Source organism: Dipodomys merriami, unplaced genomic scaffold (assembly GCF_024711535.1).
Source record: "Dipodomys merriami isolate MVZ:Mamm:240054 unplaced genomic scaffold, mDipMer1.0.p SCAF_28, whole genome shotgun sequence".
Taxonomy (NCBI): domain Eukaryota; kingdom Metazoa; phylum Chordata; class Mammalia; order Rodentia; family Heteromyidae; genus Dipodomys; species Dipodomys merriami.
In genome coordinates this window covers 4956787-4980466 of record NW_027204270.1, presented here as the reverse complement: position 1 = coordinate 4980466, position 23680 = coordinate 4956787, and the positions used below count along the sequence as shown (strand labels likewise).

The following is a 23680-nucleotide window of genomic DNA, read 5'->3' as shown; positions in this document are numbered from 1 at the left end:
GTGCCCTAATTTATAAGCCCAGCTTAGAGTTACACAGTCTATCATTAAATGACATCACTAGTCCCTAGGTATTCTTACCTGGCGATAAAGGTAAATTTGATGAATGTTCTCTTTCTTCCAGAAGCAGAAAGGAAAAGGAAGTTAAATGACAGCTTTCAGATAACTGAATTAAACTTTGAAAGCCATAAGGAAAGAGAAGCCTTTACTAAGTATGTGACAACTGATTCATAAACTGCATGACTCATAAAGTACTTCCAAGTTGCAAAACGGCTTGTGAATCACTGAAGAAAAACTTCAGATCTAGAAAAATCTGAGTTGTCTTTCAGGAACCAGCAGCTGTGGGTCTTTGCTGTTCATGAACGTATCCTTCTTCACCAGCCTGGAATAACTTTATGGTGATACTTAAAAAAAAAATAGGTCAATTTGTTTGAAATATTTGTTTAAAAGCCAGGCTTGGCTCTAAATTGCTTTTGAATGAATCATAAGAATCCAAATGATAAAAAAAAAAAAAAGAGTTCTGCTTAGAGAAATGTATTAAAAACAGGATTAAAAATAGAGAATTTTTCTTTTAGTAGAAATCTGGGTGTTGCTGGGTCCTTGAAAGAAGGCTTTGTGGTTAGAAAACCAAGCCGAGAAAGGGTTGAAATGACCTTGACTTCCAAGACCACCAGGAATGAGGGAGAGGCCACAGGGACAGGCCCAAAGGGTTCGTCTTATAAAACCCGTCAACCACAGGCGGACTGCCTAAAGATCCGAATCTGTATTGCACTCTTTAAAAACTGGAAATGAACTGGTGGTCTCAGAGTCCAGGCAGTAGTGAATAATGTCACCCTCCTCTCTCAGCTTTCAATCATTAACTGCACAGCAACCTCCAGCTCCTTCCACAGCCAGGAGTCCGGAGAGTAGTAGGAAGAAAGACGCATAGTATTTGGCTGGAGAAAGGTGGGGATATGACGACCAATAAACTAGCCCTGGAGTGTTGGGAAATGCCTTTATGTTTCTATTCAGGCAGTTCTGGAGAATTGGGCCGTTTTTATCACTACCTGGGAAATTGATATCTAAATAAACCATAAAATTGGATCTAGATTGTATAAACATTATGAGTCTTACAATTTGCCCTGGAAAAAAAAATCTAAAGTTTACTCTCTGGATTGACATAAGATCGTCTCACTAGATACAGAACCCCCAGAGAATGGGATGTAGAAGGGAGCTCGGAAGCCACGCAGCCCTTGGCTCTCAAACCTGTCTTTCCAGGATCTTAAACACCCTTGACTTTGGGGTATAGCATAGAACTGGAGTTGAGGCAATGTTAAAATGATTTTTCTCCTGGACAGAGGGAAAAGCAGAGAGCTTACAACCAAGAGACCTGGGGTTTCCTCTGTTCTGTCACTTACTATGAGAAGCATTCAACCTCCCTGAGCCTCGGTTTCCTCAGCTGTAAAATGAGGTGATAAAACTAGCTCATGAGGTTGAGCTGGCCACTGAAAAGGTAAGTGAGGCGGCAGCAAGTTGGAGGGACTCCCGTGAAGGTTTAACCCCGGGAATCTTTTTATTCCTCCAAGATTATGTTTCTTTATTCTGCTGAAAAACTCAGCGTTGGTATTTAATGGTATTACTCACTGTACTATTAAATTCTTCACGCTGTCCAGATTCAACTTCATGGGGTTTCGTTTTGTTTTGTTTTTGCCGGTTGTAGGACTTGAACTCAAGGCCTGGGCATTATTCCTGAGCCTCTTTGTGCTTAAGGCTAGTGCTCTACCACTTGAGCCACAGTGCCACTTCTAGTTTTTGAGTAGTTAATTGGAGATAAAGAGTTTCATGGGGACTTTTCTGCCCAGGCTGGCTTCAAAGTGTGATCTCAGCCTGCTGAGTAGCTAGGATTGCAGGCAACAGCCACCAGCATCCCATGAGAGTCTGTTTTGATTTAGCTCTTCTATTACTACTTTACAGAGGTTATAGCCAAGTTTTCCTTATTTGGGGTACATTTAATGGATTTCATCATGTCCTTTTCAAAGGTAGCTATAATGCACTAGGCTCAGATTCACTCCAGCCAGTGTGAAAGCCAAGAGGAATCATTATTTTCTACAGTTGGTATTGATGACTAAAAGAGTAATCACAATTATTCAGAGGAGAAAAAAAAAATACTTTCAAGGACTGTATTTGTGAAGGCTGCATCTGGCAAGAACAAACCATTCCAAGTCCTCCCCTGCCTATCTTCCCAGTTACCTTAGAAATTATTAAACACAAACCTTGAGAGATTTATAAAAACAAACAAACCAAGAAACTGTGTCTCTGTAAAGTGATCTCTCAACCTTATTTAGTACTCTACAGAGACTTGTTGACACTGTGTTTATGGTGAGGAATTCTGAAGGGATCCTGTGTCCCTGCTTTCATAGACTTCGGCTCGTCCCCTTGTGGAAAAGGTGACCAGGCCTGACCACAGGCTCAGTCCCTTTTGATTTATGGCCTCTTCCTGTGAACCCCTGTTCTCAGAGCTATTAAAGGAGGGCCATTCTTTCCTATTTGTTTAATTTCTCCTCTTGAGCTAAGTGTTAAATCAACGCACACTAGGAAACCAGAAATCCTCCTCTGCATTTGGATCTCCGGTTGAAGTTCAGGGTGTTGAGTCCCCTCCTCCCCTTGCTCCCTCAGGACCACCACCCTTCCAGCGCCCCCACAGCGCTGTGCAGTAGCAGCACCCTGCTCAGTGTTTGGCAAGGGGAGCAGTATGTGTCTGTGTGTTTCGACGGCTCTCCTAAGAGTTTGGTAGATCCCAATTTCGGGGTCCTGTTCCAAACAGGAACCCATCATTAAAGGCTCTGGCAAGAGTTTAAAAAGTGAAGTGGATGGAGTGACTTCATATTTGCATACAGGAATCAGCTCACTGGGTGGAGTTAATGAGAGCAGAGGTGAGTCACCCGGTCCTGAGTCGTGTATGTAATTATAGTTCATTTGGAAGCGAGCACGTACATGTGTGACCTTTATTCCCGCCAGACATTCACTTCCATGTGACAGGGGCATGGGGAAAAAAATCTACACTGCGGCCGGAGCCACCCCCCCCACCCACCCCCCACCCCCCCGGGGCACGTTCCTGACATTTAGAAACTCTGTGCTTCTGTTTAGGAGGTCAACGGCCCCACTGCTCCCCAGCACTCTACTGATGGGGTTGGGGGGAGGGGGTGATGACATTGCCTGCCTGAGTTCACAGTTCTCTCCTCCCTGACCCATGTCCACTCAACCTTTGAGAGAAGTCTCTTTGCCTCCTCCTTCCCCTTGGAAGTCCCTGATAGCTGGATTGCCCTTCCAGCTTCCTTCCTTTTCTTTATGTGCTGGTCCTGGGGCTTGAACTCAGGGCCTAGGTATTGTCCCAAGCTTCTTTGGCTCAAGTCTAGTGCTCTACCACTTGAGCCACAGCTCTACTTCCAGCTGTCTTGGTAGTTTAATGGAGATAAGAGTCTCATGGACTTTCCTGCCCAGCCTGGCTTTGAACCAAGATCTTCAGATTTCAGCCTCCTGAATAGCTAGGATTGCAGGTGTGAGCCACCGGTGGCTGCCTCCTTCATTTCTTTCTTTCACACACCATCCTGGCCTGGCCCTCTGGATTGGGAGCCCTGCTGATCGCAGTTCTCACCGCTAACGTGGACTGCTTCTTGGCCTCCTCGTTGCTGGCTGCCACTGTCCCTCAGGTTGCTCTCCCGGTCTCTGCCAGGCCCAGGTCCCATGAGGCCTTTCGTGACTCATGCACCACTTACCAAGACCCTTCCACTGCCTGCAGACCCCACGGCTGACCTTCGAGTGGAAAATCTTCCCAGCTCTGTATCAGCGCACTCTGCCCTGCAACTCCCCTTTCCCAGCACATCTGATGGACCCCCAGGCCAGCCTCACCCAACTCCAGGGCTGGCTCCTGACCCCCGAGGCCTTGCTTATGTCCCCTCTGTGCCGAATAACTTCCTAACCTGCCCCCGAGGACCGCGCAGGCCCAGCCTCTGTGAGGCTTGCCTCTCGTGCCCTCGTGTTGAATGACCTGCTGGGCCTGCTCAGGTGCCACCTCCTCTTTGGCTTTCATACCGCCTCTTCCATTCAGCACCCCAAGTCCCTCAGCCAGCAGCGACTCCCACCCCCAACCTCACAGCCCCACCTTGACTGCTCACGCACCCAGCACCAAATGCCCGATTTTCTGTTCATTTCCGCGTTAGATTGTGAACTCCTCAGTGATGGGGACTGTGGCTTAGTAACCCTTTCATTCCCTGCAGCACCCAACACCGTAGATTAAAAAAAAAAAAAAAAAAAGCTGTTGAATGAATAACCAGAGCGGTGACACAACAGACAGGGGAGCCCAATTGATAGGTGACCTTTAGTTCCCTTCCAAGTGACATCCCATCTGCCCCACCCATTGCCCTGTGTCTTCCAGAAAGATCCATCACGGTCTACCTCATTATCCACCCAAAGGAGAGTGATGAGACATGACACCTCCCCACAGGGGCTGATAAATTAATGTGTAATAAGGAAAATAAATATCATACACTTCATTCCACCCACATGGGTGCACGGCATATGTGTTAAAGGTCAACCGTAGTGGCCTTGTGAACACGTTGCTCAGAAAGATGGCCAGCTGCGGCCATGGCCTTAGCAAGGTAGGGGGAGGAGGTACTCTGGGCCACATCCGGGTCCAGGAAGTGATTTATTTCACACACTCTGCCTCGCCCTGCTCCAGCAGCATTACACAGCCTTGTCTGCAATTAAATGTCACTCTCCCCACCTCTCGTTCCGGTCCAGCCATCCCCTGGCGCCCACAGATTTTCCTGTCCCTGAACCGTTCTTGGTGCTAAAAGACCATGTGTTTCTTATAACGGGGACACTCATGTCACTGCCTCTCTCAGAGACACTCAGAGCTCGCCGTGCCATCCGGTTCCCACATGATGAACTGACATCATAACAACATAATGTCAGGAGCAATTATCCTTTCCGCCGAAGGACCTGAGTAACCAGAAAGATGGAGCAGCGGCCTCCAGGACAGCACAAGGTCAAAGCCACCATCCCAACTAGAAATGGGGTCTGATTTTGTGCTGGACCGAAGGGCTTGCACACTGCTCCGTCCCTGAGGCCTGTGCCGAGGGAAGCATGAGACCACCATGCAGCCGGGAAAACGAGCTGCCTTCTACAACGAGCCCTACACACCGAATCAACCCTCCCATGGCCTCCCCATCACTCAAGAGGAAAGCCAAAACCTAGGCTGGAGGTGTAGCCCAGTGGGAGGGCATATACTTCTTATGGACAAGGCTCTGGGTTCAATCCCAAGCACAAAAAATTTAAAAATATTTTTTTAAGTGGATCAGGCTGGGCACCAGTGGCTCACACCTATAATCCTAGCTACTCAGGAGGCTGAGATCCGAGGATCACAGTTCAAAGCCAGCCAGGGAATGAAAGGCCGTGAAATTCTTATCTCTAATTAACCACCAGAAAACTAGAAGTGGTGCTGTGGCTCAAACAGTATAGCACTTACCTTGAGCTGAAGAGCTGAGGGACAGCGCCCAGGCCCAGAGTTCAAGCCCTATGACCGACCAAAAACAAAACAAAAGTGGATCAGGTACCAGTGGCTCATCCCTGTAATCCTAGCTACTCAGAAGGCTGAGATCTAAGAACTATGGTTTGAAGCCAGCCCAAGAAGCAAAGTCTGTGAGACTCTTATCTCCAATTAACTACCAAAAAGTCAAAAGTGCAACTGTGGCTCAAGGAGTAGAGTGCTAGCTAGCCTTAAGCAAAAGAGCTCAAGGACAGTGCCCAGGCATTGGTTCAAGCCCCAGGACTGGCAAATAAATAAAGTGGAAGTTAGATCTAAATGATAAACAGATATGGAAAACATAGACAGGCATTTGCATATATGTAGATAAACAACTTGACTAAAGTATGGCATATAGAATAGCAAATAACAAAATGAGTGTGAGAAAGTTGAAATGTGCTACTGGTAGGGGAAGCCAAGGAAAAAGGAAAGAGGAAGAGGAAGGGTGGGTGAGTGTAATAGAATACTCAATGTGGAAATGGAACCAGGCGGCCTGAGAGAATGGAATTGGAAGTCATGGAGGACAAGAGGTGACACTAACCGAGGTTTGTCACACTCATAAACTGACAGGCTGAACTGAAACCTCTGTCCAATTACTTACATAAAAAATATGTTTTATATACAGAGGGTGAGATGCAGTTATATAAGCCAGGTAAAGAGTCCATTTCTTTTTTTGGGGGCGGGGGAGGGTCCGGTGGTGGCCTGAACTCGCCTGGGCACTGTCCCTCAGCTCTTCAGCTCAAGGCGAGCGCTCTACCACTTGAGCCACAGCACCACTTCGGCTTTTTTTTTTTCTTCTGCTTATGTGATGCTGAGGAATTGAACCCAGGGCCTCCTGCATGCAAGGCAAGCACACTGAGACACCTTCCCAACCCCAAGAGTGCATTTCTTTTTGAACAATGTCACCCGTTCCCTTGCTCTCTCCCAGTTCTCCCTCCCATCCCTACCCACAAGCTGCTGTATAGTTTATTTTCCACATGGTGTCCAGGGAATACCACTGCTGTACTTATTCACCTTGTGTCCCTCCATTTCTGTGCCCCCCCAACCCTCCAAAGATAAATAAATGAACAAACAAGACTAAATGAAAAGAAAACAAAAACAACGACGAGGAAATAAACCTCATTTCCATTTTGGGAGAAAATATTTTTTTAACGTTTCTGTGCGATTTTTCCCCCCACTGGCTATATTCCTATCCTTCCTGCCTATCCTCACTTCACTGCATTCTGAGTTCCTCAGGCACACTGCCTCAGGACCTTGGCACATCTTTTTCCCTGTGTACATCCTCAAGATGTACACATGCTTCCTACTATTGAAGTCTTGACTCAGAATTCACCTTCTCTGTCCCTTCTTCCTTGACACTAGGTTTGTTACTTCTGTCTTCCGGCTGCCTTCACGCCAACCACATTCAAGTTCTCATCTTTACTTTTTTTTTTTTTACCCTAGTTTTTGGACACTGCCCAACATACTTTCCTTATTTGTCTTGCTTGCTGTCACTCCCCGGGACACAGCCCAGGGAGCATGGAGGTGTGGAGCTGCACCTCTCTGGAGCAGGGGTGGAGGAAGGGGGAGAGCCCTGTGCTATGTGACTAATGGCATGAAGAACGCAGCTCCCTGGCCTTCTACGGCCCAGCGGAGGGGGAGTGTAAAGTCACTGTGGTTTGAAAACTGAGAACACTAGTAATTTCCGGTGAATAAATTCCAAGAAGTACGGTACTGGGGTGGAGGAGAATTAAGATGTTTTCTGAAAGGCATAAAGAGCTGCCCGCTGTGGCTCTTGAGTAAAAAGACCTCCGGGCTGAAGTCATTTTCCTGTTTAGTAAGCCACAGCAGGCTGTGTGGGGAGGTCTGGAGATTTACTGTACTCTGATTCATTCAAAATGAGATTCCACATGATACTGTGGTTCTTTAAGACATGCATTTCCATTCTACCTCATACTCTTCAGTTAAAAAAAAAAAAAAAAAAAGCATCTTAGCCAGGTGCTGGTGGCTCACGCCTGTAATCCCAGCTACTCAGGAGAAACGCTGTTTGAAACCAGCCTGAACAGGAAATTCCGTGAGACTCTTATCTCTGATTAACCACCCCAAAACTGAAAGTGGAGCTGTGGCTCAAGTGGTAGAGTGCTAACCCTGAGCACAAAGATTCAGGGTCAGCATTTTCAAGGTCATTGGTTACTAAAATTTCTAAGAGCTTAATAAGATTAAAGCAAGTGCTGGGGCAAGGCTTAGTGGTAGCGCTCTTGTCTAGCAGCTATGAGGTCCCGGGTTCCTTCCCAAGCATCCAAAGAGACATGGTTAAAAAAAAAAGAAGAAGAGAAATTGAAGATGGGCATACTGATTCCATAGAGTGCCTTCTATGGTGTGGTCCTGTGGCAAACATCTCAACCTTATTATTTCTTTTGTGCTGGTCCTGGGACTTGGACTCAGAGCCTGGGTACCATCATGTAGTTTTTTTTTTCACTCAAGGCTGGCACTCTACCACTTGAGCCACGGCTCTACTTCTGGCTTTTTGTTGGTTAATTGGAAATAAGAGTCTCAGGGACTTTCCTGCCTGCGCTAACTTAAACAGTGATCCTCAGGCCTCAGCCTCCTGAGTAGCTAGGGTTACAGGCGTAAGCAGTGGGTGCCTTGCTGCCATCCTTACTTTGTGTACCCGTAAGAGGATTTACATGTGGCTTTCCATGGAAGGCAGGCAATGGGCAGAGCTCAGCCTCCCGTTCTGTCCTGACTCTGCTCTGACCCACGTCTCCGCCATGCCCTGCGGAGGTGATAGATGGCACTGAACCGAGCAGGTCCTCTTAGCTGTGCCCAACCCTGAGCCCTCAGGACATCTACAAAAGCCATCACTCAATTCTTCCATGACCACTGCTTGTCTCCAACCTCACCTAGAACAAATAAGACAATGGTGGAGATTCATCCCAGCTCTGGGTCTAATGTGGTGGCTTAAACTTGTAATCCTAGATACACAGAAGGTAGAAATTGGGAGGATTACCGTTCAAAGCTAACCTAGGCAAAAAGTTAGTAAGATCCTGTCTCACTCATAGCTAGGCATGGTACTTACTATATGCTTGTAATCCTGGCTGGGGGAGGGGTGTGTGGGAACAGGAGGAGTCCTGTCTGAGGCTGGCCCCAATGAAAACATGAGACCTTACCTGAAAAATAATTAAAAACCAAAATGAAGGGGGGCTAGGGACGTGGCTCAAATGGTAGAGTGCCTGCCCATCAAGCTCAAGTACCAGATCCTAAGTTCAAATCCAATACCACCACCAAAAAGGAGGAAGAAAAGGAAGAAGAGGAAGAAGACGAGGATATTCCAACTCTGAGGGCCCCAGTGGGCCTTCAGGGCCTAGAACCTCCACTAAGCAGGATGATTTCTGTCCTTTCCCTTCAGTTTCCCAAACACCCTCAGTATAGGTGCACTGTGTATGTGTTGAGGGACACCAGGGAGGGAAGGCTGGGCTGGGCGAGTTGTTCAACACACAGTATCTTCTTTTCTTTCTTTAAATTTTTTTCCTATTGTTATGAAAGGGATGGAGACAGGGTTACAGTTATATAAGTCAGGTAAGGAGTCCATTTCTTTTTGAACAATGTTACCCCCTCCCCTTGCTCCCATCTCCACCCACAAGTTGTATAGCTCATTTTCAACATAGTAGCTACTGAGTACCACTACTGCCTTTGTTCATCCTTTGTCCCTCCAATTCTGTGCCCCCCCCATTAGCTTCCCCCAAACAAATAAGACAAAAAGAAAAGAAAACAAAAGGGGAAAAAAAACCTCGTTTCCACTTCCTGGAGTTCATTTCAATAAATATTAATTTGTATGATCAGATATACAAATATTAATCTGTATGCACACAGGCATTGCCCATTTGTGTTCCTCTCCTGGGAGTATCTTCCCTTGGTCTCACTGTGTGTGGATGCCCAGAGTCCTGGGTAATTTATCATGTCCCGGTGTATTTTAGGTCTAGCTTCTGATCATGCAGTAGCTTAAAGGACACAAATTGACACTAAGGCCCAACAGCGAGCTTTTCTTGAAAGACAAGAGCTGCATGGATGCAAAGGCCGCAGATGGAGCAGTGACTGGCACACAGCATAGCCAAGTGGTCTTCAAAAACATAGTGCTGATCGCCTATTGGAAGACAGGCAAAAGTAGTCTAGAATGGAAAAGGAAGCTGGGAAGCAACCTAGGGACTTTGGGAAGTCAAGGTGATGGTAGAGTCCTGGTTACAGATTTGCACTGTATGTGTGCCTGCCTCTGTCAAAACTCATCTCATGGGGCGCTGAAGAGTTTTGTACTTGACTGGGGATGTACCTCAGGCCTAGAACACTTGCCTAGCTGGGCTCCAGTGGCTCACACCTGTAATCCTAGCTACTCAGAAGGCTGAGATCTGAGGATTGTGGTTTGAAGACATCCTGGGCAGGAAAGTCATGAGGCTCTTACCTCCAATTAACCACAGAAAAAGTCCGAAGTGATGCTGTGGCTCAAGTGGTAGAGTACTTGCCTTGAGCAAAAGGAGCTCAGGAACACTGCCCAGGCCCTGAGTTTAAGCCCCAAGTCTGGGGGGGAAGGGAAGAACACTTGCCTAGCATACCCTGGTTTGATTGCCAACACTGACAGAATGAAAGAGAGGGAGGGAGACAGAGAGAGAGGTGGGAAAGAGAGAGGGAGAGGGAGAGGAGACTGAGATTCATGTATTTTATTGCATTTGAATTTTGCTTCAAAATAAACAAGAAGAGCTGGGTTCACACCTGTAACCTTAGCTGCTCAGGAGGTTGAGATTCTGAGGATCATAGATTGAAGCCAGATTGGACAGAAAAGTCTGGTATAAGAGTGAGACTCTTCTCTCCAAATAACCAGCAAAAAGCTGGAAGTGAAGCTATGGCTCAGGTGGTAGAGCACTAGCCTTGAGCACTAGCCCCAGGCAAGCACAAACATAAGTAATTAAGTAAATAAATAAAAGAAAAAAATGCACACATTTGGAACTCTAGTTAATGACAGATGTGCTGAATTGCTGTGGCTGCCACTTACTATAAAATGCATCCCCAAATAAGATTGACTCAGGGAAGCAGAGGATCCATGGAAGTGTCCACAAATTTGTGTGTTTATGTAAGGGAAATAGAATAAAAAAACAGGAGTGGGGATATAATCCTAGCGTAAAGTAAGGCACTGGGTTTTATTCTAGGCACTGAAAAAGAGAAAGGGAAGGAAGGAAGGAAGGAAGGAAGGAAGGAAGGAAGGAAGGAAGGAAGGAAGGAAGGAAGGAAGGAAGGAAGGAAGAAAGGAAAGAAGGAAATAAGGAAGGCAGGCAGGCAGGCACACAACCTAGAAGCAAAAGCAGTCAAGTCATGCAGGGAATAGAGAGTTAGGTAGAAAGAGGAAAGTAGAGGTGAAGGATCAGCTTTCCATTACTGACTAAATTCCTGAGATAATGAACTTGAAAGCAGGCAAGGTTTACAGTACTCTGGCTCATGGCTGTTTCGAGATCTCAGCCCCGAGCCACGGATCCCCTTCCTCTGGCCTGAGGCAAGGCAGCCACACCTAGCCTGGAATGTGGCAGAGGAGGCTGATTTCTGCACTGCAGCCTGGAAGCAGGAGACATGGAAGGACTAAGGTCCAAATTTCCCAAAGGCCATGTTCCCAGTGACTTAACTCCATCCCACCAGGCCCCACCTCCCACCAGGCCCCACCCCCTCCCCATAGCTCCACGGACTGATGATCAAACCTTCAATCTATGAGCCTGGGAGGGGTTGAGGGAGAATCCAATATTCAAAGTACAGCAAGGGGAGCAATTTTCCAGACATACATTTCTGCATTACTCTGATCTTAAAAACAATACTGTTGGGCTGGGAAGGTGGCTCAGTGGTAGAGCACTTGCCTTGCATGCATGAGGCCCTGGGTTTGATTCCTCAGCACCACATAAGCAGAAAAAAAAAAAAAAAAAAAGCCAGAAGTGGTGCTGTGGCTCAAGTGGTAGTGCATTAGCTTTGAGCTGAAGAGCTGAGGGACAGCGCCCAGGCCCAGAGTTCAGGCCCCACGGCCAGACCCTAAAAAAAAAAAAATACTGTTTCATATATCACTCCCCACTCCCCAAAAGCGATTATTTAACAATCAACCAAAATGCTGAAGAAACCCAACACAGACGGTGACTTTACAAGTAAACCTTACTAGCACTGTCAGGGAGAAAAGAACCACCCCAGACAACTTTGGAAACTGGCTTCAGGCTGTATTATGTAGCACCAAAGACTAACATGAACCAGAACTACATACAGACGTTTCACTCGAGTTAGCTGGTGGCTCACGACAACGCTATGGATTTGCGAGGCTGGCACTCCTTGATGTGTGTGTCACAAGTGAACAAATGGATGAAATTACTGTGGATAAGAAGAACCAGAAGTCTCACAGTTTCAGCAGGCCAGAATGAACCACGTAATGATGACTTGGGCTGAAAGCAATCAGCATGAACTCATGATTTTACACATACACACACACATGCATATACACACAGATGGAGAAATACAGATGTGTGCACAGATGCATAAAGGTGTCACTACACTTACATATATTTCTTAGCTCTGTCTTCTGAGAAAGCCTTCTAGCAATGACACCTCCCAGCTATATGCACACCCAGCATCTAGACCCTATTCTCCAATAAGGGATCCCAGGGATGGTAGCATCTTGTGCAGAAAATAAGGAGGTGATCAAAAGATAACGGGACAAGTCCAAAGGAGTCGGGGGCTGCGTGATGAGAAGCCCAATGACTAAGAAACATTTTGAGCCCCAAAATAATAACAAGGGGTTATATTAAACTTTAGGTCCTAAAGAATAAAAAAAACCTATTGGTCTATCTGGATATTCATAAGTGAATAAATGAGAAGGCACATGTCTTCCTAGCTAGACAGAGGAAGGATGAGGGACATGGAAAAGCTGTTATCTGAGATAATTTCTCTGAAATAATTCCAGGAAAATTACTAACTTTAATGAATATGAAGTTAAGGAGAAGCAGAGTATTTACAATCTCAAGACATATCCTCCACAACAACACTTATTATTTGTACAGGGGATGAACAGGGAAGACAGCATGTGAAGTAATTGGACAGTGGCAGTATTGCATGACTGTACCCTCTGCCCAGAAAGGATCAGTGCCATGACATACTGTCCTACTCAATCTAATCATGAGAGAACTTCTCACAAATCCAGATGGAGAAACAGTCAACAGAATAAATGGCTAGCGCATTCCCAAAGGTCCTGAACTAACCTCAGAGCAAGAACCATTAAGTATAGCCTGGGATTCTGTAGTAGTGGACTTTGCACAGGACAAGGACAGTCAACCTAGACATTCAAAGACTATTTGTACTTCTGCTTACAGTATTGAGAGAAGGCCACCCGTTTCGTGTTGATCTTTGTGATTTGGTTGTGTAAAATGTTAGCATGAGGGAAATCTAGGTGAAAGGCATTTGTAATACTATTTTGCAAGGCTTCTGTAAGGCTAAAATTATTTCAAATTAAGAAGTAAAAAAAAACAAAACAAAACAGTAAGATGGCTTGACGAATGGGTTATAGATCACATGAAATGAAGTGTATTGAAATATTAATTGCAGAACTTTGGTGAGCAATTAAGTGTTCACTGAGGATGTCCTTCTGAAGCTTGAGAAGTTTACAAACAAAATATCAAAAGTATCTGATTAATAAACTAAATTTAACCTTGATTCTGGTGAAAACTTACAAATTCTTTAACTGAAAACAAGAGTTTGTGTTCTGGGCAATTTGGCAGAAGTTGAATACAATCACTGTTTGCTGATCTGTGTAACACAGGAGAGGGAAATCGGGTTCTGAAGTTAGGAATCCAAACCATCAAATACAAGCGGCAAAGGACCAACAACAGCTGGAGAGGAGCCAGCCATGGCAAAGCCTTAATGCTGAAAACAGAGTAATGAATGAAGGACTACTATCCTGTTTTTAGGTTGTGAATACTCTGGGTAGAATTTGTTTGGTTTGTTTTGGTTGTGGGTTTTGAACTCAGGAACTGAGTGCTGTCCCTGAGCTTTTTTGCTCAAGGCTAGTGCTCTACCACTTTGAGCCACAGTGCCACTTCTGGTTTTCTGGCCATTAATTGGAGATAAGAGTCTCATGGACTTTCCTGTCCAGGCTGGCTTTTAACTGTGATCCTCAGATCTCAACCTCCTGAGTAGCTAGGGTTACAGGAGTGAGCCATCAGTGCCCAGCTGTTGTTTTTTTTTTTTTTTTTTTTTAAGACAAGATCTTCCTATGTAGCTCAGGCTGGCATCAGACTATTAGCCTTGATCCTTCTACCTCAGCCTCCTGAGTACAGGGATTATAGGCATGTACCTCCACACCTAGCTTCTGGGTAGGTGCTGCTCTGTTGGTCAGGGCTGGGCTCTGTCCCTAGCTTTTTTGCTCAAGACTGGCATTCTACCAATTGTGCCCCAGCTCTACTTTTGACTTCTTACTACTCAACTGGAGGTAAGAATCTCACTGACTTCCCTGCCTGGGCTGGCTTGGGACCATGATCCTCAGATCTCAGCCTCCTGAGCACGCTAGGCCTGCATGCATGAGCCACCCAGTGCCTGGTTAAATAGAATACTGCACACGCATACACACTTGTACACGCCTGTCCTGGAGCTTGAACGCAGAGGTTGGGTGCCGTACCTGAATTTGCTTTCCACCCCCCACCCCCGCCTCTCAAGTCTAGACTCTACCACTTGAACCACAGCTTTTTTGGTAATTAACTGGATATATAAGAGTCTGAGAGACTTTCTTTCCCAGGCTGGCTTTGAACTGCAATCCTCAGATTTCAGCCTCTTGAGTAGCTAGTATTATGGGCTTGCGCCACCAGCGCAAGATTTCCCTGATGCAAGATTTCCCTTAGTAGAGACAGTGGCCCTAATAAAAACACTCATGGGACATGAACCCCTAGCTCAGGCCTATCCTGTGGGTACAGATCACCCTTATCAAGTCACTGATTAAAAGAGGGAGGAGGTGGTAGAGTCAGCTAAGCCAGGGCTGGTGTAAATTGGTACAGTCGCCTTATTTAATATTATTTAATTGCAAAATAAACTGATCTAATGAGCCAGCCCTACAGTAAAATGACGTAACAAGCAATAAATCTGACTGGTAACCTTTGGTGTTCTGTATGAATGCACACACTATAACCCACATATTTATCTTTGAGCGCGGGAAACTGCAGGGCTGTAATGAAATCCACACACGGCCCTTGGAGACTGAGAGTCAGAGGATGGTGAAGGGAAAAACACTGTCTCCATGCTTTAAAGATTCACAGATCAGGAAATGTCCTATGAGATCATCCTGAACGCTTCTGCTCCTAGTACAGAACAGGAAACGCCAAAGGTCCAGTGCAGCCCTGGGAGGACATATATTCGAGGGAAAATTCCAAACCATCTTCTCCTGGGAAGGGGGACAGTCAGTAACCAGACCCAGAAGAGCTAGGCTTTGTCAGCTGCTAAACTTATCATGTTCTCCAAGCAACTGAAAACTTTTCTGATATGGGAATTAGTTTAAAAGCTGGGGGAGAATTTAAAAAGATGATGCCAATGCTTCTTTTAGCTCACAGAGGATCGAGCTTGTCTCGATTGGATGGGCCATGTGTGTCAAGATAGACATTTGAGCCATAACTGTGACGCCTAGGAGGTGTGTACACGTCAGCCTGTCAGAAAAGGAATGCTTATGCCCAGTGTGCGGAGCTCACACCTGCAATCCTAGTTACTTAGGAGGCAGAGTTCAAGGACCAAGATTCAAGGCCAGCCCAAGCATACACACAAGTGTCTTTCTCAACCAACAGCGAGATGTAGTGGTATAAGCCTATAGTCCACAGCCAGTTGCAGTGGAAGTCAAAAAACAAGAGGATGAAGGTCCAGGCCCTTGCTCAGGTAGGAAGGGAGAGGCCATCTCAAAAATAACCAAAGCAAAAAAGGGCTGTAGGCATGCATGGCTCCACAGTGGAGTAGCTGCCTACCACACCTGAGGCCTTGAGTTCAAGCACCAGTACTTCAAGGAAACAAAACTCTCTAATCAAATCTCTTAGGATTCAAGTTAATCATTCTAAAATTATGTGTTTTGGTTTCTTTTTTTTTTTTTTTGGGGGGGGGGTCTGGTCGTGGGCCTGAACTCTGGGCCTGGGCACTGTCCCTCAGCTCTTCAGCTCAAGGTTAGTGTTCTACCACTTGAGCCACACCACCATTTCCAGCTTTTTCTGCTTATGTGGTGCTGAGGAATGGAACCCAGGGCCTCAGGCATGCAAGGCAAGTGCTCTACCACTGAGCCACCTTCCCAGCCCTAAAATAATGTTTTTTAAAAGCAATAATATTCATTAAGCATGTATAAATACCAGGCCCTGTACCCTGCAAGTCGATGGACTGAGTTGCTTACTACTGCTTTCCTCTGAGAGCTGTCTCGTCTTCAGCAGGAGGTACAGCAGCGCTCCCGTTCCTTAAGAGGTAGGTGGGTAGTGACCACAGCATAACTCTTGAGCCCCTTTCCCCCCCTGTACACGCTGAAGGTGTGCCAAAAGTTGAGTTGAAAATTATTCCAGCTGCATTGACCTCCAAATTGCCAAACAGAGCCTCAGCTCCTACAAGCAAGGCGGTTTTTCTTAAAATCCAGAATGACATGACCATACCCCAATTCATCCCTTGATCATCACAGAAAATACATCTGATTGATAGAGAAAGGTAATCACATGCGTCTGATAGAGAAAGGTAATCACGTGGCAAGCGTGAACTCTGGTAGACTGGAAGAGAGTATCGTAAAATACACTGCAGATATACAATTTTACAAGGAGACTCTGCAATCAGAATCCGATTTTAGGATATATTCTAGCACACATTGTATATTTTTGTTTTAATGGAGACTGGGGAGATGACTGTAACCCCTACAGATAATTTTTAGTGCACATGCCAGTCCTGGGGCTTGAACTCAGGGCCTTGGCGCTCTCAGCCTTTTCTCTCACAGCAGGCACTCTACCACTTGAGCCACAGCTACATTCTGGCTTTCTGGCCAGTTAACTAGAGTTAAGAGTCTCTCACATTTGTCTGCCCAGTCTAGCTTTGAACCATGATCCTCAGGTCTCAGCCTCCTGAGTAGCTAGAATTAGAGGCATGAGCCACTGGTGTCCAGCTCTTTCCGGGTATTTTTTTAAAATTTTAATTCTTTTCTGAATTCGATCCTTAGTCACTCTTGCTTTTGCTAGGTCTGCCACTATTTCTCCTGGACTTCCTTATTGAAATTAAAACCTTGGTGTCCATTTTTAAAGATCATTGGTATTCCTGTGGCTGAACTTTATGGTTAAGTGTGAAATGCAAATGGTCATGCCACTTAAAGTACAGACTTGTGTAGAGTACTTAGAAAATTCAGAAGTCTTCCTAAGCAAGAAAGCAGGTCTCTGTGCAGACCTGTTCTCTTCCCACCCTGTGTAACCACTGCTCCCAAGGGCAGAGCAAACTATTCCACTAAGTCAGGAAAAAGATTACTGCACTGTGCTTGAGCCGTCTGCTTTCACATTTGGAAATGTAAACTCCCTGATTCTGTTTCCAACTGCAAAGTTTTCAAGGAACTGAAAGGACTAGGCAGTGTTTGCAATGTATATAACACAAAACTGTATGTTCAGTGCATATTCAAATATGGTTCTTGTTCTAGTGTCTCTCTGGGAGCCATCTCCTACCGAGCTCCTCTAGGGTCTGCCACCTCCTGTCCCCTCGCGGGCCACAGCCTCATTCTGAGAAAACACAGACAAGTTTTCAGTTTACTCTCTTTCCTTGGAAGGTTCAATAATTTAGCTTAGATATGGATAAAACTAGGTATCAGTGGGCTCACGCCTGCAATCTTAGCTACACAGGGAGTTGAGATGTGAGGACTGAGGTTTGAAGCCAGCCAGGGCAGGAAAGTCTGTGATATTCTTATCTCCAATGAACTAGCAAAAGGCCAGAAGTGGAAGTATAGTTCAAGCAGTAGAGTGCTAGCCTTGTGAGAAAAAGCCAAAAGCCACCGCCACATCCTAAGTTCAAGCCCCAGGACTGACACAAAAAGTAATCATAACAATTTAGCCTACAAAATAAGCAGAGAGGAGATGACAGGAAAAGAGCAGGCAGATTTCACGATAGGACTAAAGAGTGGACCCCGAGTAAGAGGTTCAGAGTGGCCGTGTTGTCCAAGTTCCTACAGAACAAAGCACAGGGACGAGGGCTGGGCTTCTGTGCAGAGCCTTGCCCAGCATCCTGCACCGCCTCCTTCCCCACCCCGTGACAGCCCCCTGGGACCATGTCTGCAGGGCAGGTGTCATATCCTCATTCCTTCTTCCTGGGAGCAGCACATGGTCTGTAGGGAAGTCGCAGATGGAAAGACCCCAGCCTGCATCAGCTGTTTATTTTACTAACTGCAGGGCAGCACTGTCCATCCTCCCTGAATATCCGATTTGGAAACAGACCACAGAAATAGAGGTGGGGATCAAATTTGTCCTTCTCCCAGAAACATGCCTGAGTTCTCCCGTGAGAATCCAACCTCCAAACCTCAAACCCCAGCATCTCTCCTTTGTCCCTATAAAGGTCTGTATGTAGACCAATTTTTCTTGGGGGGGTCCGGTTGTGGGGCCTGAACTCTGGGCCTGGGCTCTGTCCCTCAGCTCTTCAGCTCAAGGCTAGCACTCTACCACTTGAGCCACAGCGCCACTTCCAGCTTTTTTCTTTTTGCTTATGTGGTGCTGGGGAATTGAACCCAGGGCCTCATGCATGCAAGGCAAGTGCTCTACCACTGAGCCACCTTCCCAGCCCCCAATTTTATTTACTTACTTTTGTTTGTGGTGCTAGGGATGGAGTGCAGGGTCTTGCACGTGCTAGGCACCCGCTTCACTACTGAGCTGAGCTCAAGTCCTGGACACTCCTGACTGGGTTTTTGTTGGTTGGTTGGTTGGCTTTTCAATCCCTAGTGCATTTTCTCCACTGCTCTTTCCTTTCCTGAAACACAAGCTCAAGAGTTCAGCACTGCAGAAATGGCTGGACTTCCCCGCCCCAGTCAACCCCATGTGCTCTGTCTCCTGTTCACCCCTCCCCCCATCCTGGAATCCAGGGACTTCTTTCTGCCAGGCCTCTGGTACATGCCATCATTCTCTCACCTGGACTCTTGCGAAATGAGAACTGTGCTGTGCCCCCAGCAGTAGCGACCTAATTGTTCTTAGATTGAAAACACTCATCCTGCTCCTGACAATTCCCGATGTTCTCTCCCTATTACCTGGAACGTTTTACTCCACTCTAGGCAATGATGTGACTCCTCTCATCCTTCCGGGCTGAGCTCAAAGGTCACATCCGCACAACCTTCCCAAGATGCTCTGGTTTGGGGCACATTTCACTGTCGGGACCCATTTCCTCCCTTCCAAGCACTACCCAGCATGCACCCCACTTGCTCCGACTCATTATGTGATCTGTGCTGCTCTCCCAGGAGACCCCAGACCCCAAAGCAAGCCCTGTGTGCCCCTGACTCATGCTTATGAGTACAATGAATGCAGAGTGTCCTGCATTCTTCAAGACTCAGGAAAGATCCGCTGTGGTTACATGTTCACCTCGCAGGAGAGGATGATGTGGCAAACATCAGCCCAAGGTGTACTTCACATCCTGCCTGACTTGCCACCACCATTCGGTCCTCTGGCCAGGGGCTCTGCTATCCTGACTTTCAGGGTAGGCTTCTGCCCTCCTTGCTCCTTGGCCTCTTTCCATCACCCCTTCCCGCTAGCTCTCCACACGCTGTCTTCTTCCACCCCCAACCTGGCATCTCACCTGCCTCTTGTCTTCCCATCCTGCTCACTAACGGCACTTTCTCTTCTTTTCTTTGGGCGTAGGGTGGAGTGGGATACGGGGTTTGAGCTCAGAACCTTGCATTTATGTTCTACCACTTAAGCCACACTCCCAGCCCTTTATGCTTTTAGTTTGCTTTTCAGACAGGGTCTCACACTTTTGCCTCAGACCTGGATCCTCTATCGCCACTTCCTGGGTAGCTGGGATCACAGGCATGTGCCATCGACCTGACCCATGGACTTTTCAACCCTGCCTATCTACAAGGATCTGGTGAAAATTCTGGATGTTCTGTCTCCCTCCAAGCATTGCAGAAAGGCATAAAAACACTGACTCTTAGGGGTAGAAAGGTGACTCAGTGGTAGAGCGCTTGCCTCGCATGCATGAGGCCCTGGGTTTGATTCTTCAGCACCACATAAGCAGAAAAAGCCAGAAGTGGCACTGTGGCTTAAGTGGTAGAGTGCTAGCCTTGAGCTGAAGCGCTAAGGGACAGCGCTCAGGCCCAGAGTTCAGGCCTCATGCTGAAAAAACAAAACAAAACAAAACATTGACTCTGCTCCCTGGTGATGACAGAATCTGGGTCACTGACCATTGAAGCTCAGCAAGTCCTAGTGAAAGGAGGTCTGTAGCTACACCACTGTCCACTGTGTGTGTACATGCATGTGTGTGCTGCCCCTGGGACTTGAATTCAGGGCCTGGATACTGTGCCTTAGCTTTGTTCCTTCAAGGCTAGCACTCTACCACTTGAGCCACAGCTCCATTCCCTTTTTGGTGGTTAGTTGGAGATAAGAGTCTCCCAGACTGTCTGCCTGGGCTGGCTTTCCAGCCGTGATCCTCAGATCTCAGCCCCTTTTCTTGAGTAGCTAGGATTATGGGTGTGACCAGCCTGCCCCTGGCTACTTCCACCTACTCACCCACTACTGACTACCACGTCTGCTCCATGTCCGTGCCTAGCTCTAGCTTCAGTTCACATAGTCCTTGCTCTGCCCTCCTAGATGTCACCAAAGAGGCATGCATTTCTCTCTCATTTTCCCCTTCATGCTGTGGCCCCCCAACTAGATTTCTATGCTGAAGAGTCCACCCCATTCACCCACCACACATGTATAATGTCACCAGGGCCCTGCCCACGAAGGAGACACTATTTCCTCAATCCAATCTGCAAACCAATTGCATTCCACAGTTTTTTCCTGGAAAACAAACCCATTCCAGAACCAAAGAACTGATAAATAAAGCAGCTGCTGTGCCAATTATGAACTCATCTGAACAGCCCCCCACGCCCTTCAGCACCACCATGAGCAGACCAGATGTGCTTGCCAGTAAAGAGGAAACCAGGGTCCTCTGAATGACCTCAGGAGGAAAAGGAACGCCATCCACGTGATTCACATCCCCACCCCAGCGCCTCGGTAAGTCCCTTCTCCTGTCTAGCTGCCCGGAACATGGCAGCTCTTCTCTGAAGCAGTGCCTTGACTGCAGCCCGGCTGGCCTCAGCTCTGACCTCACTGCTTGACAGATGGACACCCTGCTGTGCTCTCGTGATTCCTCTCAGCTGGCACTCTCCTCTCGCAGTTGCCACTTCAGAGTCTTCCTCAAGGCCGAGAACAAATGACTCAGACCCGGGCAGTAAGTCACACCACCAGCTGCCCCTCCCTGTGAGCAGCACAACCCCAGCCCAGCTATCAATGGAGCCTTCATCAGTCCACGGCGGCCACAAACACAGCATACATCATGTGTGTACTATGTCGCTGAACATTCTAACCTGGGGAGGAAACGGAAAGATGAAAACAACATAGAATCTGACTACAATGTATTTGGGCGGGGGGAGTGGGGATGATGGTCCTGGGACTTGAACTGAGAGCCTGGGCACTGTCCCTGAGCTTTTGTGCTTAAGGCTGACACTCTACCCTTTGAGTCACAGCTCTATTTCTTGCTCTTTGGTAGCTAATGGGAGATAAAGGTCTCATGGTCTTTCCTTTCCCTGCTGGCTTTGAACCACCATCCTCAGATCTCAGCCTCCTGAGTAGCTAGGATATAGGCATGAGCCGCCAGCAACCAGTATTATTTTTGTTTTAAGTACTAAAACTAAATAATGCTCTCGAGCAAATGATACAGGATAATGCTACAGTACTCACTGAGGCAAAAGGTAATTTCTACTTTCTCTAAAACTGCATTTCCTTTGTATGCCTTTGTGTCTTGACGATTCTTTTAGGACAATCCATGTCTACAACAGGTTTGGAAGGACAGGACAGGAGTCTTTTTCCTTTTTTTAAATCTATGTCTAATGAAGCCCAGCAGCTTGGCAGAAACAGAGGAAATAAGGCCAAAAGTTACCTTATTTAAAGTTAGTGCTGGTGGCTCTTGCCTATAATCTTGTAGTCCTAGCTACTTAGGAGGCTGAGATCTGTGGATGTGGTTTGAAGCCAGCCCAGGCAGGAAAGTCTGTCAGACTCTTATCTCCAACTAACCACCAAAAAGCAGGAAATAGAGCTATGGTTCAAGTAGAGTGCTAGAAAAAAAAAACTCAGGGACAGCACTAGGCCCTGAATTCAAGCACTGGGACCAATATCCCACACACACAAAAATAAAAAGAAAAATGTTTAAAGTTACCTTATTTACCAGAACAAGTTTCATATATGTTACTCATCTCACCCTTATTAAATAGTAGTAGCTGGGCACTGATGGCTTACACTTGTAATCCTACCTACTCAAGAGGTTGAGATCTGAGGATCAAGGTTTGAAGCCAACCCAGGCAGATTAAGTCCAGAGCCTTTCATCAGCAAAACCCCAGAAGTGGAGGTATGGTTCAAATGGTAAACCAGCCTTGAGTGGAAAAAGCTGAGAAGGAGTACAAGGCCTTGAGTTCAATGGCACCAAAAAGAGAAGGAGGAGGGGGAGGAAGAGGAGGGAAAGGACAAGGAGAAGGAGGAGGAGGAAGAAGAAAGGAATAGTAGCAGATAATAACTAAGCCTTTCATTATCATATCCTTTCACCCTCAAGAAATTCATAATGTACAGAACTCTGTATCCATGGGTTCCACATCCATAGAGTCAACTAACCTCCAATAGAAAGCATTCAAGAAAAAAATAGTCATAAGCCTGTACTGAATGAATGTGTACAGACGTTCTTGACACAGTATGACTACCACTTGTGAAGAGCTGGCATGGTAGAGGTGCTGAAGTCATCTGAGAGCTGAGCCTTCAAGGGGGGGGTGTGAACTCGGTGCACCTGCTACTATCTGTGCATCCTGGCACTCTCCCCTCCCCCTCCCCTGCCCCCCAGGACACAGAGGGATGATGAACGGAGGGGAATGGTCAGCAGTGATAACTTTAATTGCCTTGGCCTGTTACAATCCCAATTCAAAGCTATGATTGAGTGTATCTTCCAAGGTTCTTTTAGTAGCAGTTGAGAAACATGATGTAAGAGAAATGCACCTGGGTATCTCTAAAGACCGTTTGTACCATCTCATTAAGGTGACAAGTGAGATATCAAGGCTCAGCGAGGAGAAGGGCAAAGCCAGCAAGGGGATGCTGAGATGGCAACGCCCCCCCTCGCCCCCGCCATTACAGTAAGTAGCTTAGCCTCTCCCCCCTCACCCTCCTCCTGCCCCCTGAGTCACCAGAGCCTTGACCAGCACTGTAGGTGCCAAGGTCCAGTATTTACTTTTAGACCATAGGAGCAAAGCCTAACTAAGAAAATGCAGCAGAACAGCTGGAAACAAATCCAGCTTCATCTCTCCCTCACCCCCCTCCCCGGCACCCTCATGAATGGGTCCTTGCTAAGTCACTTTCCCTCCTCCGGACCAGGGGCCAGGAAGGATCTGTGCTGTCTCTCCTTCAAGTTCACTTCTTTTGTCCTCCTTCCAGCCCTGCTTACCATCATCCACCACCAAGGCTCTGTTTTAGAACACGAACCTTCACAAAATCATACAATCGCACAAGCAACTGAATCATTGCATTTACATATTGCTTTTCTCCTTTGAATCTTGTCCATTCAGCATTTTTTGAGGGGGGGAGTTGGAATATACAGAATAAATTGGGTTGCACTTGTATGGTGACCCCCATTCACCTGGTCCCACCAAAGAATCCTGTCATCGGTACAGCTGAAGCAAATACCGAATGCTCATTGTCTGAGAGAAAATTCTAGAGGCCTGAGGCATACAATATAAGATCCCTTTCTTGATTTGCGAGCTGTGAACAGCTTGGTCCTGGAAGCCTCAGTTCTGTTGGATTCAAGCTTGCTTGTATAATCAGAGCAGAGCAGCCTCTAGAAATAGGCAAGCACTCTGCTAAGGACCTAAACTTCATCATCCATCCA

The 23680-nt window shown here is 46.7% G+C and overlaps 1 long non-coding RNA gene across 1 annotated transcript in view; it reads right to left on the bottom strand.

Annotated features, from left to right (window-relative positions):
* Positions 1 to 18557, bottom strand: part of LOC138837941 (uncharacterized) — a 46829-nt gene extending 28272 nt beyond the window's left edge. Inside the window, exon 1 of the long non-coding RNA XR_011375518.1 lies at positions 18374 to 18557. This is a non-coding gene — a long non-coding RNA (uncharacterized lncRNA). The remainder of the gene's footprint in view (positions 1 to 18373) is intronic.
* Between the last annotated feature and the right edge of the window lie 5123 nt (positions 18558 to 23680).